The sequence below is a fragment of the Muscardinus avellanarius genome (genome assembly GCF_963383645.1).
Source record: "Muscardinus avellanarius genome assembly, chromosome: 16".
NCBI lineage: Eukaryota > Metazoa > Chordata > Mammalia > Rodentia > Gliridae > Muscardinus > Muscardinus avellanarius.
In genome coordinates, this window is record NC_137802.1 from 25,163,884 (window position 1) to 25,179,011 (window position 15,128).

Sequence of the window (15,128 nt, forward strand, 5' to 3'; positions counted from 1 at the left end):
CTAGAAGGTAGCTCAGAGGTAGAATGCCCCTGGATTTAATCCCCAGTACCATAAAACAAAACAAACATAAAACATGTTAGATAAGCTTTATTCAGGTATGAGTTAGATTATCATTGGCCATGCAACAATATATATTAAAATGAAATATGTCTTAGATAAAAATATGGCCAGAGGCTCTCAGGAAGGTAACCTTCCTTCTTATCCCCAGGAACAGTGATTTGGTATTCACTAATTCAGCATTTTTGGCCACTTTGCTAAACATAACTACCATAAATAGTAGGAAGTGACTGAACCCTGTGGGGTGTTGAAAGGGCGTAGTGAACTATTGCATGCAAGTGCTCAGCGTCCTGCCTGCTGTGGGGGTCAGGACAATGCCTGCCGGGGCAGGAGTGACACTCATGCTGGGTATATTCTTGTCAGTTTGATTTTGAAACTTATCTAGGTACCACATGATTCAAAGTAGGAGGCCGGGTATGGTGGTGCAAGCTTATAATTCCAGTAATTGGGAAACTGAGACAGGAGGATCACACAGGTTTGAAGCCAGCCTCAGCCACTCAGTGAGGCTCTCAGCAACTTAGAGACCCTGTTTCCAAATAAAAAATAAAATAGGTCTGGGGGTATACCCTGGAGGTAGAAGGCCTCTGGGTTCTGCTCCTACTACACACACACACACACACACACACACACACACACACAAATAGGAGTATATTTAAGTGAAAGCCATGAAGATCTAGAGACTTCACAATAAAATTCTCAGGCTAAGACACTAGATTTCCCTTGAGAAAGCTTCAAATAGACCATTTCCTTGCAAATAACAGTTTACTTTCACAAAAATAGATGACCTAGCTCATAATCATAATTAGTCTTCTGGAATTGAGCGAGAATTGCAAATAAGTAGCTACAGTTCTGTCCTTCCACTCCTCTAAACTGATGCTGATTCCTCCTCCTGCTCCTCAGTACCTGCGTACTCATGGTGGTGCCTGCTTATAATCCCAGGACTTGGAAGTGTGGGCAGGAGGATCTCAAGCTCGAGGCCAGGAAACCCCAGTACCACCAAAAAAAAAAAAAAAAAAAAAAAAAAAAAAAAGGGCTGGGGAAGGCAAGTGTGGTGTGCATGCTTGTAAACCCAAATCTTGGGAGGCTGGAATAGGAGGATGGAAGGTTTACAGCCAGCCCCAGCCACTTAGCAAGGCCTGCCACAACTTAGACTCTGTTCCAAAATAAAAAATAAGAGCCGGGCATGGTGTTACACGCATGTAACTCCAGTACCTGGGAGACTGAGACAAGAGGATTGCAGGTTCAAAGCCAACCTGGATAACTTAGTGAGGCTCTCACAACATAGTGAGACCCTGTTTCTAAATAAGAAGTCAATGCCGGGCGTGGTGGTGCACACCGTGCTTGGGAGGCAGAGACAGGAGGATCGCGCAGGTTCGAAGCCAGCCTCAGCTACTTAGGCTCTCAGCAATTTAGTGAGACCCTGTTTCCAAATAAAATATAAAACAGGTCTGGGAGTATAGCCCAGTGGTAGAAAGCCTCTGAGTTCCACCCACAGTACCACCCCCCCAAAAAAAAAAGTATAAAATAGGTCTGGGAGGGGAGCCCAGAGGTAGAAGGGCTTCCAGGAACCCCAGTACCACCAAATAAAAATAAATAAATGAATGAATGAATGAATAAATAAATAAATAAATGAATAAATAAATAAGAAGTCAAATTGGGCTGGAGGTGAGCTTGGAGGTAGAATGCATCTAGGTTCAATCTCCAGGATCAAAAAAATAAAATAAGGTATAGGGCTGGAGATGTAGCTCAGAGTAAGAATGCCTCTGGGTTCAATTCCCAGAACCAGACATACACACACACACACACACACACACACACACACACACACCCAAAAAAATCTGAAAACTTCATAATCATTGACTTCACTTAGAGCCTGTGAAAGCCCTTAATAGACCATATTTTTAATCATAATGGCCTGTCTTCACACCTGAACTTCCTGGGATGCTGGGCAAACCAAGACCCCCAAAAGAAGTCTGGGCATGGTGACACATGCTTGTAATCCTAGTACTTGGGAGTCTAAGACAAGATGATTGCAGGTTCGAGCCAGTCTCAGCTCCTTAGTGAGACTCTCCATAACTTAGTGAGACCCTATCTCAAAGAATAATAAGCCGGGCATGGTGGCACATGCTTGTAATTCCAACACTTGGGAGGCTGAGACAGGAGGATCACGGTTCTCAGATAGCCTCAGCCACTTAGGCCCTTTGCAACTCAGTGAGATGACCCTGTTTCAAAATAAAGAATAAAATATAGGTATGGGGGTGTCACTCGGAGGTATAATGCCCCTGGGTTCCATTCCCAGTACCTCAAAAAACAAACAAAAAAACAAAAAAACAAAAGGCAAAATGCCCCTGGGTTCACTCTTTAGACACACACACACACACACACACACACACACACACACACACACACTTTGTCAATTATTATATTACATATATGTTTATGCAATGTCAGAAAAGGGCAAGTATTTTTTTGAACTGGGGTTGAACCTAAGAATTTTCCATTTTCTATCTCCAAGATATATCCCCATCCATATTTTATTTTTTATTTGGAAACAGCATCTTGCTAAATTGCTGTGGCTTACCTCAAACCTGAGATCCTTCTATCTCAGCCTCCCAAGAACTGAGATTACAAGCATGTACCACCCCACCCAGCTGGGGCAAAGTGTGTGTGTGTGTGTGTGGGGTACCCAGGGCCATTCTACCTCTGACCTACACCTCCAGCCCTATTTTTTATTTTGAAACAAGATCTCAGTGAGTTGCAGAGGGCCTCACTAAGTAGCTGAGGCTGTCCGCAATCCGCAATCTCAGCCTCACGGATGCTGGGATTAGAAGCATGCGCCACCACGCTTATTCTTTACTTTGAAACAAGGTATGTGTTGCAAAGGTCCTTGCTAAGTAGTAGCTGAGGCTGTCTTTGAAATCTGAACCTCGATCCTCCTTTCTCTGAACCTAAATCCTCCTATCTCAGCTTCCCAAATGCTGGGATTACAAGCGTGAGCCACCACACCTGGCTTCTAATTCTTCTTTCTTTTACAGGTCTGGTGATGGAACCTAGGGGCATTAAACCTCTGAGCTACACCCCTTGACCTGTTTTATTATTTTTTTTAAACAAAATCTCACTAAATTGTGGAGGGCCTCGTAGCTGAGGCTGTCCGAGAACCAAGATCCTCCAGGTCTCGGCCTCCTAAATGCTGGGATTTACAAGTGTGGGCCTCACTAAGTAGCTGAGACTGGCCGAATACTGCGATCCTCCTGTCTCAGCCTACCAAGTACTGGGATTACAGGCTTGCGTCACCACACTTGAGAGAGATCCTGTTTAACTAACCTCCTCCTACTCAATTTCCAGGGCCCTGTTCTCTTTCGTGGCATTCTGTACTTCCCTCCACAGCGCTCATCACAATCTGCAATATATGTTTGTCTCTAGGCTCTTAGCCCTGTGCAAGCAGGGACTGGATTTCTTTTGTTCTCCACTGTAAACCCCAGTGCCTAACTCAGAGTCAGTGCAGAGAGGGCTTTTCCTTTCTTTTTTATTATTTATTTATTTATTTTTGTGGTACTGGGGATGGAACCCAGGTGCCTTCTACCTCTGGGCTACACTCCCAGACCTATTTTACATTTTTTTGGAAACAGAGTCTCTTAAGCCAGCTGAGACTGGCTTTGAACCTGCATGATCCTCCTGTCTCAGCCTCCCAAGCGATGGGATTACAAGCGTGAGACACCACACCTGGCTTACTGATTTGTTTGTTTGTTTGTTTATTTATTTTTTTGTGGTATTGGGGATGGAACCCAGGAGCATTCACTTCCAAGCTACACCCCAAGCCCTATTTTTATTTTTATGTGGGACCTTTGAGCTACACTCCCAGCCGTATTTTTTATTTTTTATTTTGAAACAGGGTCTGAGTTGCAAAGGGCCTAAGAAGCTGAGGCTGTCTGCGAACTGCGATCCTCCTGCCTCAGCCTTCTGAATGCTGGGATTATAATTGTGCGCCACCATGCCCGGTTTCCTGCCCTATTTTTAATTCTTTATTTGGAAAAAGGGTCTCATTAAGTTGCATAGGGCTTCACTAAGTAGCTGCAGCTGACCACAAACCCAGATTCTCCTGTTTCAGCCTCCAAAGTACTGGGATTACAAGCATGTGCCACCATGCCCAGCTCTTTTATTTATTTATTTATTTATTTATTTATTTATTTATTTGGTGGTACTAGGGGTGGAACCCAGCAGCTTTCTACCGCCAGTCTACACTCCCAGACCTATTTATACTTTATTTGGAAACAGGGTCTCACTAAGTAGCTGAGGCTGGCTTCGAATCTGTGTGATCCTCCTGTCTCAGCCTCCTAAGCGCTGGAATTACAAGCATGCGCCACCACTCCTGGCTCATGCCCGGCTCTTTATTTTTTTTTATTTATTTATTTATTTTTTTTGGTGCTGGGGTTTGAGCCCAGGAGCATTTTATCTCTGAGCTACAACCCCCAAACACTTTACGTTTTATTATGGGGTTGAGAGGGTCTTTTAATTTTTTTGTCTCTTTGGATTGGGGATTTAACCCAGGGTTATCTACTTGCATGGCAAGTGCTTTGCCCCTGAGCTACATCCCAGCCCCTTACTTTTTTTTGAAACAGGGTCTTTCTCAGTGTTGAGGGTCTCCATAAGTTGCTGAGGCTGGTCTTGAAGCTTCACTTCTTCTGTCTCAGCTTCCCTAAGTACTGGGATTGCAGGCATGCACCACTATACCTGGCTATAGGGCTCTTAAGCAAATATTAACTGAAAGAATATGTAGATAGATGAAATATTGTTTATCACACCCTACTTTGGGAATCCCTATCTTGGCTTGGAGTGGAAATGGATAACATTGAAAAACAATTTTTTTTTTTGTGGTATTGGATGTGGAACCCAGAGCCTTTCTACCTCCGGGCTATACTCCCAGACCTATTTTATACTTTATTTGGAAACAGGGTCTCCGTAAGTTGCTGAGAGCCTCACTAAGTAGCTGAGGCTGGCTTTGAACCTGTGGGATCCTCCTGTCTCAGCCTCCCAAGCGCGGGGATTACAAGCGTTGGCCCCCATGCCTGGCAGAAAAGCAATTTTTTTTTTTTTTTTTTTTGGTATGTGGTACTGGGGATCGAACCCAGGGGCATTCTACCTCTGAGCTATACCTTCAGCCCTTTTTATTTTTATTTGGACATGGTCTCCTTAGGTTGATTAGAAACTTACTACTTGCTAGGTGGGCATGGTGGTGCATGCTTTTTTTGTGTGTGTGTGTGTGGTACTGTGATGGAACCCAGGGACATTCTACCTCCAAGCTACACCCCCAGGCCTATTTTTATTCTTTATTTTGAAACAGGGTCTCATCCCAGTACTTGGGAGGCTGAGACAGGAGGATACGGGTTTGCAGCCAGCTTCAGCTACTTAGTGAGGCCCTCCAAAACTCAGTGAGACCCTGTTTTAAAATAAAGAATAAAGAGCCGGGCATGGTGGTGCACACTTGTAATCCAAGCGCTTGGGAGGCTGAAACAAGAGGACCACACAGGTTCGAAGCTAGCCTCAGCTACGTAGTGAGGCTCTTAGCAACTTAATGAGACCCTGTTTCTAAATAAAGTATAAAATAGGTCTGGGAGTAGAGTCCGGAGGTAGAAAAGCCCCTGGCACTCCAGTACAACACACACACACACACACACACACACACACACACGAATAAAAAATAGGGCTGGGGGTGTAGCTTGAAGGTAGAATGCCTCTGGGTTCAATCCCAGCACCACAAAATAATAATAATAATAATAATAATAATAATATGAATCTTACTACTTGCTGACACTGTCCTTGAACCTCCAATCTTTCTGTCTCAGTCTCCCATTATTGGGATTACAGTCTTGTGCCACCATTCCTGGTCACTAAAAGTATTTTAATAGTTGGTGTTGGGTATATTTATTATTATTATGATTATTATTATTATCATTATTATTATTTTTGGTGGTACTGGGGTTCCTGGAAAGTCTTCTATCTCTGGGTTACACTCCTAGACCTATTTTATATTTTTATTTGGAAACAGGGTCTCTTAAGCCAGTGAGGCTGGCTTCGAACCTGCACAATCCTTCTTGTCTCCGCCTCCCAAGCGCGGGGATTACAAGTGTGCGCCACCACGCCCGGCTTTACTTATTATCTTTGAATGTTGGAGAGTGAAGCCAGGGCCTTGTGCATGTGAAGCAAGTGCTGTCCTGAGCTCAGCCTATGCTACTGCTGGATCTAAGCATCCTCTACTTCTCCTAGGATCTATACCCTCAGCCTCAAATAGCATTTGTCCAGTACATTGAATTTTGTAATGCCATTTCCTAATATCTGTAAAATACTATTTTTGGGAACAGATATATGTACCAAGACTGTTCCAGTTTACAGGATTTTAGGCTAAAAAGTTCTTGCTGAAATAAAATTTGATTTCATATTATTCTGGAGTTAATCCATGTATTCACTATTCAATGTGAATAATTAAATATTACTCTGGAGTAACTCCAAGGCATTCACTATTCAAAGGAAAGGACATTTGTTTTGTTTTGCTAAAACAGATCTCGAGCTATATAAAAGACACTGCTGCTTTTATATATAATTTTGTGAATGTTAGGTATCTAAAAATAGGTATTGCTTTTGGATGGCTATAATATATTCTTTCTATTCTTATTGAGATCCTACAAACTTTGCATTGTGTATTTTTTTCTTTTATTTTGGCAATGAGGATTGAATCCAGGGACTTTTACCTCTGAGCTACACCCCCAGCTCTGTTTTTTATTCTTTAATTTGAAACAGGGTCTCATTAAGTTGTGGAGGACCTAAGTCACTGAAGCTGGCCAAGAACCTGTAATCCTACTGTCTCAAGCCACCTCACCCGGCTCATATCTTATTTTTTTAATGGTAAAAGCAAACTTTTATTTTCTTTCTTTTTTTCTTTAGTCTTGGGTATAGAACTTAGAGGCATTCTACCTCCAAGCTACACCTCCAAATCAATTTTATATTTTATTTGGAAACAAGGTCTCACTAAGTTGTGAAGGGTATCATTAAATTGCTGAGGCTGGCCGGATGTGGTGGCGCACGCTTGTAATCCCAGCATTTGGGAGGCTGAGACAAGATGATCATGGTTCGCGGACAGCCTCAGCTACTTAGTGAGGCCCTCTGCAACTTAGTGAGACCCTGTTTCAAAATAAAGAATAAAAAATAGGGCAGGGGGTGTAGGTCAGAGGTCAAATGCCCCTGGGTTCCATCCCTAAAACTGCAAAAAATAAAAAACAAAGAAAAAAAATTGCCGAGGTGGGCTTTGAACCTGCGCCTCTACCTGTCTCAGCTTCCCAAATAGGGGAATTATAATCATGAGCCACCATGCCCAGTAGCAGGTAAGCATTATTTTTTATCCTGCCGTGTGCGTGTGTGTGGGGGTGGTTAGTTGGTCCCAGGGAATTCTACCTCTGAGCTATGCCCCCAGTCCTTTTTTTTTATACCACCAGCCCTATTTATTTTTTACTTTGAAAGAGGGTCTCACGAATTGCAAAGGGCCTCACTAAGTAGTAGCTGAGGCTGTCCTCGAACTGTGATTCTCCTGTCTCAGCTTCCCAAATGCTGAGATTACAAGCCTGTGCCACCACACCCAGTTTGTTTGTTTGTTTGTTTATTTATTTTACGGTACTGGGGATGGAATCCAGGGGCATTCTACCTCGGAGCTACACCCCCAGCCCTATTTTACTTTTTATTTTAAACAGGGTCTCACTGAGTTGCAAAGGGCCTCACTAAGTAGCTGAGGCTGTCCTTGAACTGCAATCCTCTGGTTTCAACCTCCCTCCTGAATGGTAGGATTACAAGCCTGTACCACCATGCCCGGCTCCCCTTCTATTTTCTAACTAACAGAAATTCCTCAAAGTTTCTGGCACATGAAAGGCTTTTCCTCTATTTTTATTTTTTTGAGCATTTCAATATGAATTTAGAATGCAGGCAATTTAAAAGCCTGTCCTCAAAAAGACTTCTTACTTTAAAAAACACAAGTTTAAACTGGGCGTGATCTCAGCGCTTGGGAGGCTGAGACAGAAGGATCAGACAGGAGGATCGTACAGGTTCGAAGCCTTCCTCGGCTTAGTGAGGCTCTCAGCAGCTTAGTGAGACCCTGTTTCCAAATAAAGTATAAAATAGGTCTGAAAGTATAGCCCGGAGGTTCCACCCCCAGTACTAAAAAAAAAAAAAAAAAAAAAAAAAAAAAAAAAAAAAAGAACAAAAACAAAAACCCACAAATTTGCTAGGCATGGTGGCACATACTTGTAATTTCAGTACTTGGAAGCTGAGACAGGAGGATTGCAGATTTGAAGCCAGTCTTAGCTACTGAGTGAGGTCCTCCACAACTTAGTAAGATCCTGTTTCAAAATAAATTTATTTATTTATTTATTTATTTATTTGTGGTACTGGGGTTCCTGGAAGCCCTTCTACCTCCGGGCTACACTCCCAGACCTATTTTATACTTTTTATTTGGAAACAGGGTCTCTTAAGCCAGGGAGGCTGGCTCTGAACCAGGATTCTCCTGTCTCCACCTCCCAAGCGCGGGGATTACAAGCGAGCGCCACCACGCCTGGCTCAAAATAAATTTAAAAAATAGGACTGGGGGTGTAGCTCAAAGGTAGAATGCCCCCTGGGTTTCATCCCCAGTAGCACAAAAAACAAACAAAAACCATGAACTTGTTTCTCTATTTTAAGACTAGAAAAAATGCTCAAGTCTCGTAATTGTAGACAGCTCTAATTTTTTTTCATAAACAGTCTCAGACCCCTTGGGAAGCTATATGGCCTAGTGGGGGTGGGGAGAATGGAGTTTGATTGTGATATGTAATTTTACTGTGGATTAGAACAAATGATTTGAATTTCAGTTTCCTTAATCTCAGATATTCTTAGGTCATAGTGGGACAAGGAAAACACCAGGAAAAAAAAAATAGAAGCTCTTTGAACTGTTCATAGACAGACACTAAGGAAAGCGAAGGTCTCTTTTGTTATTGTTTGAATGCTGTTATAGCTTTGAGCACTTTCAAGCTAGCCAAGAGCATGTCTGTCTGAGGGATGGCAAGTGAGGGAAGCTGGGCATGCAAAGTCGTACTGAAGTATAGCTGGTGACACTGTAGTATGAGCCCTGTCAAGCTGTGTAAGAGCGAGGCGTGGTGGCGCACGCTTGTAATCCCAGCATTCCATTTGGGAGGCTGAGACTGGAGAATCGAGGTTCGCGGACAGCCTCAGCTACTTAGTGAGGCCCTCTGCAACTTAGTGAGACCCTGTTTCAAAATGAAGAATAAAAAGTCAGGCTGGGAGTATAGCTCAGAGGTAGAATGCCTCTGGGTTCCACCCCCAGTACTGGAAAAAAAAAAAAAAAAAAGGAGCGTGGTAGACAGAGTCTCACTTTTCTGTTAGGTTAAATTACTATGCCAAGTTTCTCTGAATCAGTTTGCCTCCCTTCTTCATGGAAATGAAGGCCTCTGGGTAGGTTAATTATGCCTTCATAAACAGCTTTCGTACTTCTGGCCAGCAGAGGCAGCAGATGCTGTCTATTTTTGCAGAGTGATTTGGAAGTGTGCAAAAAGAAATAGTGCTATGGTTATCTCAAGTTTAAGGAAGCCGGGATGGTGGCACAAGCCTGTAATCCCATACTTGGGAGGCTGGGAAAGGAGGATAGCAGGTTTGTGGCCAGCCTCAGTTATTTAGTGAGGCCCTGTGCATCTTAGTGAGACTCTACTTCAAAATAAAATAATAAAATAGGGCTGTGAGTGTAGCTCAGTGGTAGAATGCTCCTATGTTCAATCCCCAGTACAATACACACAAAAAAGTTTAAAGAACATATCTTATGGCCCTAGGTAAAAACTATTCAGGTTCTATATTCTTTTCTTTCTTTCTTTCTTTCTTTCTTTCTTTCTTTCTTTCTTTCCTTCCTTCCTTCCTTTCTTTCTCTTTCTTTTGCGGTACTAGGGATGGAACCTCCAAGCTATACCCCCAGCCCTACTCTTTCTTTCTTTCTTCCTTTCTTTTTTTCTTTTCTTTTTTCTTTTTTTGGTGGTACTGGGGGTAAACCCAGGGGCTTTCTACCTCCGGGCTATACTCCCAGACCTATTTTGTATTTTATTTGGAAACAGGGTCTCACTAAGTTGCTGAGAGCCTCACTAAGTAGCTGAGGCTGGCTTCGAACCTGTGTGATCCTCCTATCTCAGCCTCCCAAGCGATGAGATTACAAGCATGCGCCACCACGCCCGGCCTTATTCTTTATTTTGAAAGAGTGTCACTTAATTGTGAAGGGCATAAGTAGCTGAGGCTGGTCTGTGACCAGCAATCCTTCTGTCTCAGCCTCTCAGGTACTGGAATTACAAGCTTGTATCATCATGTCCCAGCTTCAACCCTTGATTTTCTGAGACTGGCTAATCTCACTTAGCATAATTTTCTCTAGTTTCATCCACTTTCCTGCAAATGACATAATTTTCTTCTAATGGAACCATATGGTGGTTCTATTCCTAGTCTTTTGAAACCTCCTTACTGATCTCCACAGTGGTTGTACTAATTTACAATCCCACCAAGATTGTACAAAAGTTCCTTGCTAGCAATTATTATTATTATTTTTTCTGGTACACAAGATTTATTTTTATTTTTATTTTGGTGGTACTGGGGTTTCTGGAAACTCCAGGCTACGCTCCCAGACCTATTTTATACCTTTTTTTAAAATTTGGAAACAGGGTCTCTTAAGCCAGCGCAACTGGCATCAAACCTGCACAATCCTCCTGTCTCTGTCTCCCAAGTGCGGGGATTACAAGCATGCGCCCCCGTGCCCGGCTGGTACAGGAGATTTAAACCAGGGCATTTTACTCTGAGTGAAACCCCCAGTCAAGCCGGGTGTGGTGGTGCATGCTTGTAATCCCAGCATTTGGGAGGCTGAGACTGGAGGATCACGGTTCACAGAGAGCCTCAGCTACTTAGTGAGGCCCTTTGCAACTCAGTGAGCCCCTGTTTCAAAATTAAGAATAAAAAATAGGACCGGGGGTGCAGCTCGGAGGTAGAATGCCCCTGGGTTCCAGCCTTAGTATGATAAAAAGAAAGAAAGAAGCCCTTAGCCTTTTGTGTGTGTGTGTGTGTGTGTGTGTGTGTGTGTGTGTATGTGTGTTAGTATGGAACTGAGGGGTATTCTACCCGAGCTACGCCCCAGCCCTATTTTATTTTGAAATAGGGTCTTGTTAGGTTGATGAGAGTTTATTTGCTGAAGCTGGCTGGGAATCTGCTATCCTCCTATCTCAGCCTTTCAAGTACTGGGATTACAAGCATGTGCCACCATGCTTGACCCTTTTTTACTTTTTGAAATAGGGTCTCACTAAGTTGCTTAAGTTGTCCTTGAACCTGTGGTTGTCTGATATCAGCCTCCCAAGTACTGTGATTATAGGTATGCACCACCATGCCTGGCTTAGGATTTGATGATTGCCATTTGAGTTGGAGTTAGATGGAATATCAAGGTAGTTTTTATGTCTTGTTTTGTTTTTTTGTGGTTCTGGGGATAGAACCCAGGGGCATTCTACCTCTGAGCTACACCCTCAGCCCTAGTTTTTAGTCATTTTTAAATTTTTGAAACAGGGTCTCACTGAATTGCAAATGGCCTCGCTAAGTGGTTGAGGCTGTCCGCAAACCATGATCCTACTGTCTCCACCTCCAGAATGCTGGGATTACAAGTGTGTGCCACCACGCCCAGCTTCAAGGTAGTTTTGATTTGCATTTTTCTGATTTCGAATGATGTTTAACATTTTTCATATATTTGCTGACCATTTGTGTTTCTTCTTTTTATAAATGTCTATGCAGTTCAGTAGCTTGTGTGTGTGTGTGTGTGTGTGTGTGTGTGTGTGTGTGTGTGGATTGAACCAGGGGAGATTTTACCACCAAGCTCTGCCCCAGCCCTATTTTATTATTTTATCTTAAAATAGGCTCTCACTAAGTTACTGAGGACCTCACTAAATTGCTGAGGCTGGCTTTGAACCTGAGGTCCTTCTGCCTCAGTCTCCCAAGTACTGGGAATATAAGTGTATGCCACTTTTTTTTTTTTTTTTTTTGGTGGTACTAGGGGTGGAACCCAGAGGGTTTCTACCTCCGGGCTATACTCCCAGACCTATTTTATATTTTATTTGGAAACAGGGTCTCACTAAGTAGCCGAGACTGGCTTCGAACCTGTGCGATCCTCCTGTCTCAGCCTCCCAAGCGCAAGGATTACAAGCGTGCGCCTCCACGCCTGGCTGTGTGTGCCACTTTTTAAAGTTTTGATCGAGGTACAATGACATATGCTTATAATCTGATTACTTGGGGAGGCTGGGACAGGAAAATTGTAGGTTCAAAGCCAGTTTCAGCAACTTGGTGAGACTCTCGGCCATTTAGTGAGACCATTGACAATTTAGTGAGATAGTTGACAATTTGTGAGACACTGTTTAAAAAAATACAAAGCAAAAAGGGCTGGGAATGCAGCTCAGGTGCAGAGTGTACCTCAGTACCCAGAAATCCCCCCAACCCTCCCCAATTATTTTAAATTCTTAGAGATTCATAGGGTGCTACAAAGAAATACATAGGGAATTCTAACATGCTCTTCCCAATGCTGGTGCTCTGCTTCAAGACTGGCACCTTATACAGCACAATAGTAAAATCAGGCAGTCAACCTTGCTATAATTCTTAGAGCTTATTCAGATTTTACCGGTCATATATATTCATTTGTATGTTTGTGTGTATATTACATTCTTTTGGTAAGATAAAGAGATATTGGACTGAAAAATAAAGTCATTCAATTTTAAGTTAAATAAGTATATTTTTTAGTAGAGCTATCACTGTAGAATTTGATGCAGTATTGGGAAAAATATTCCTTACCGTCAAGTTTGCTTATACCCAAGAAACTTAGTTCAAGTTATCTGCCTGATTTATGTAGGATTTTATTTTATTTTGTGGTTTTATTTTATTTACTGGGGATTGAGCCCAAGGGCATTTCTATCTCTGAGCTCCCCCCTCCCCCCTCCCTTTTTTTTTTTTGGAAATAAGATTTTTTTTTGTGTGTGGTGGTACTAGGGGTGGAACCCAGGGGCTTTTCTACCTCCGGGCTATACTCCCAGACCTATTTTTATATTTTATTTGGAAACAGGGTCTAAGTTGCTGAGAGCCTAAGTAGCTGAGGCTGGCTTTGAACTTGTGTAATCCTCCTGTCTCAGCCTCCCAAGCACTGGGATTACAAGTGTGCGCTACCACGCCTGGCTTTGGAAACAAGATCTTGCTAGGTTGTAGAGAGGCTCACTAAGTTGCTGAGTCTGGCCTCGAATCTGCAATCCTCCTGTCTCAGTCTCTCAAGTACTGGGATGACAGGCGTGTACCACCACACCTGCTTTAAGTAAACATTTTATACTGCCATTCCTATCATACAGCAAGGTCACCTGGCTCTAGGCTGGGCTTTTTTTTGGGGGGGGGAGGGTTCTGAGGATTGAACCCAGGATCATTCTATCTCTGAGGTACATGCCCAGCCTGATACCCCTCCCTCCCTCTCTGTCTCTCTCTGTCTCTCTTTCTCTCTCTTTTCTTTCTTTTGTTCTTTCTTGGTGGCACTGGGAGTTGAACCCTTCTACCTCTGGGCTACACTCCCAGACCTATTTTATATTTTATTTGGAAACAGGGTCTCTTAAGCCAGCAAGGCTGGCTTCAAAACTGTGTGATCCTCTTGTCTCTGTCTCCCAAACTCGGGGATTACAAGTGTGCGCCACCACGCCCAGTTTATTGTTTATTTTGAAACAGGGTCTCACTAAGTTGCTGAAAGCCTTACTAAGTAGCTGAGGCCACTGAGAACTGGCGATTTTCCATTCTCAGCCTCCCCAGTACTGGGATCACAAGGATGCGCAACTCCGCCTGACTGGGCTGGGCCATTTTAAGGCAGGAGTACAGTCCTGGGCCTGGTGACAAATTGAGGTTAGCGACTGACCAGCTTTAGGGACATGCATTCATACTAGCCAAAATCACAGGTCTGGCAAATAACAAAATTCTAGTATTTAAAAATAGTTAAGCTGGGCGTGGTGGTGCATGCTTGTAATCCCAGTACCTGGGAGGCTGAGACAGGAGGAACACAGGTTTGAGGACAGCCTGAGCGAGTAGTGTGACTCTCATCAACCTAATGAAACCCTGTTTCAAAATAAAAATAAAATAGGGCTGGCATGTAGCTCAGAGGTAGAATGTTCTGGGTTGCAATCCCCAGTACCATACACACACACACACACACACAAATAGTTATAGGGATTGATTTCCTACACTGCAAAACAAAACATAACTGCTGAGCATAGTGGCACATGCCTCTAATCCCAGTACTCAGGAGGCTGAGAAAGGAGGTTTGCAGATCCTCCTTTCAGCAACATAGCATAACTCTCATCAACCTGGCAAGATCTTTTTTCAAAACAAAAACTAGAAAAGGGGGAGGTGTAGCTTGAGCAGAGTACCTCTGGGTTTAATCCTCAGTACCACACAAACAGAACTAATGAAACAAAACAAATTTATTAATTTAAGTTGGGTGTGGTGGCGCATGCTTGTAATCCCGGCATTCAGGAGGCTGAGATTGGAGGATCATGGTTCGTGGACAGCCTCAGCTACTTAGGCCCTCTGCAACTCAGTGAGACCCTGTTTCAAAATAAAGAATAAAAAATAGGACTGGGGGTGCAGCTCAGAGGTAGAAAGCCCTGGGTCCCATCCTCAGTACTGCAAAAAAAAAAAAAAAAAAAAAAAAAATTCATGCTGGGGGTGTAATTGAGCGGTAAAACATGTGCTTAGCATACACAAGGCCCTGGGCTGAACCTTCAGCACGCACGTGCACTGATGAAGCACTTCTATGTGTTGGTTAGTTTACTCTCTCTGCTTACAAACAAGTCTTATATGAAATGTGATTATATTCAGAAGCCAACCGGGTGATGATGTCAGAACAAGCAGGTAAATTTGATTGTTTTTCTTTTTTTGTGTGTGTGTGTGTGTGTCTGGGAGTGGAACCCAGAGGCATTTGACCTCCGAGCTACATTCCCCTGCCTAATTTTTTATTC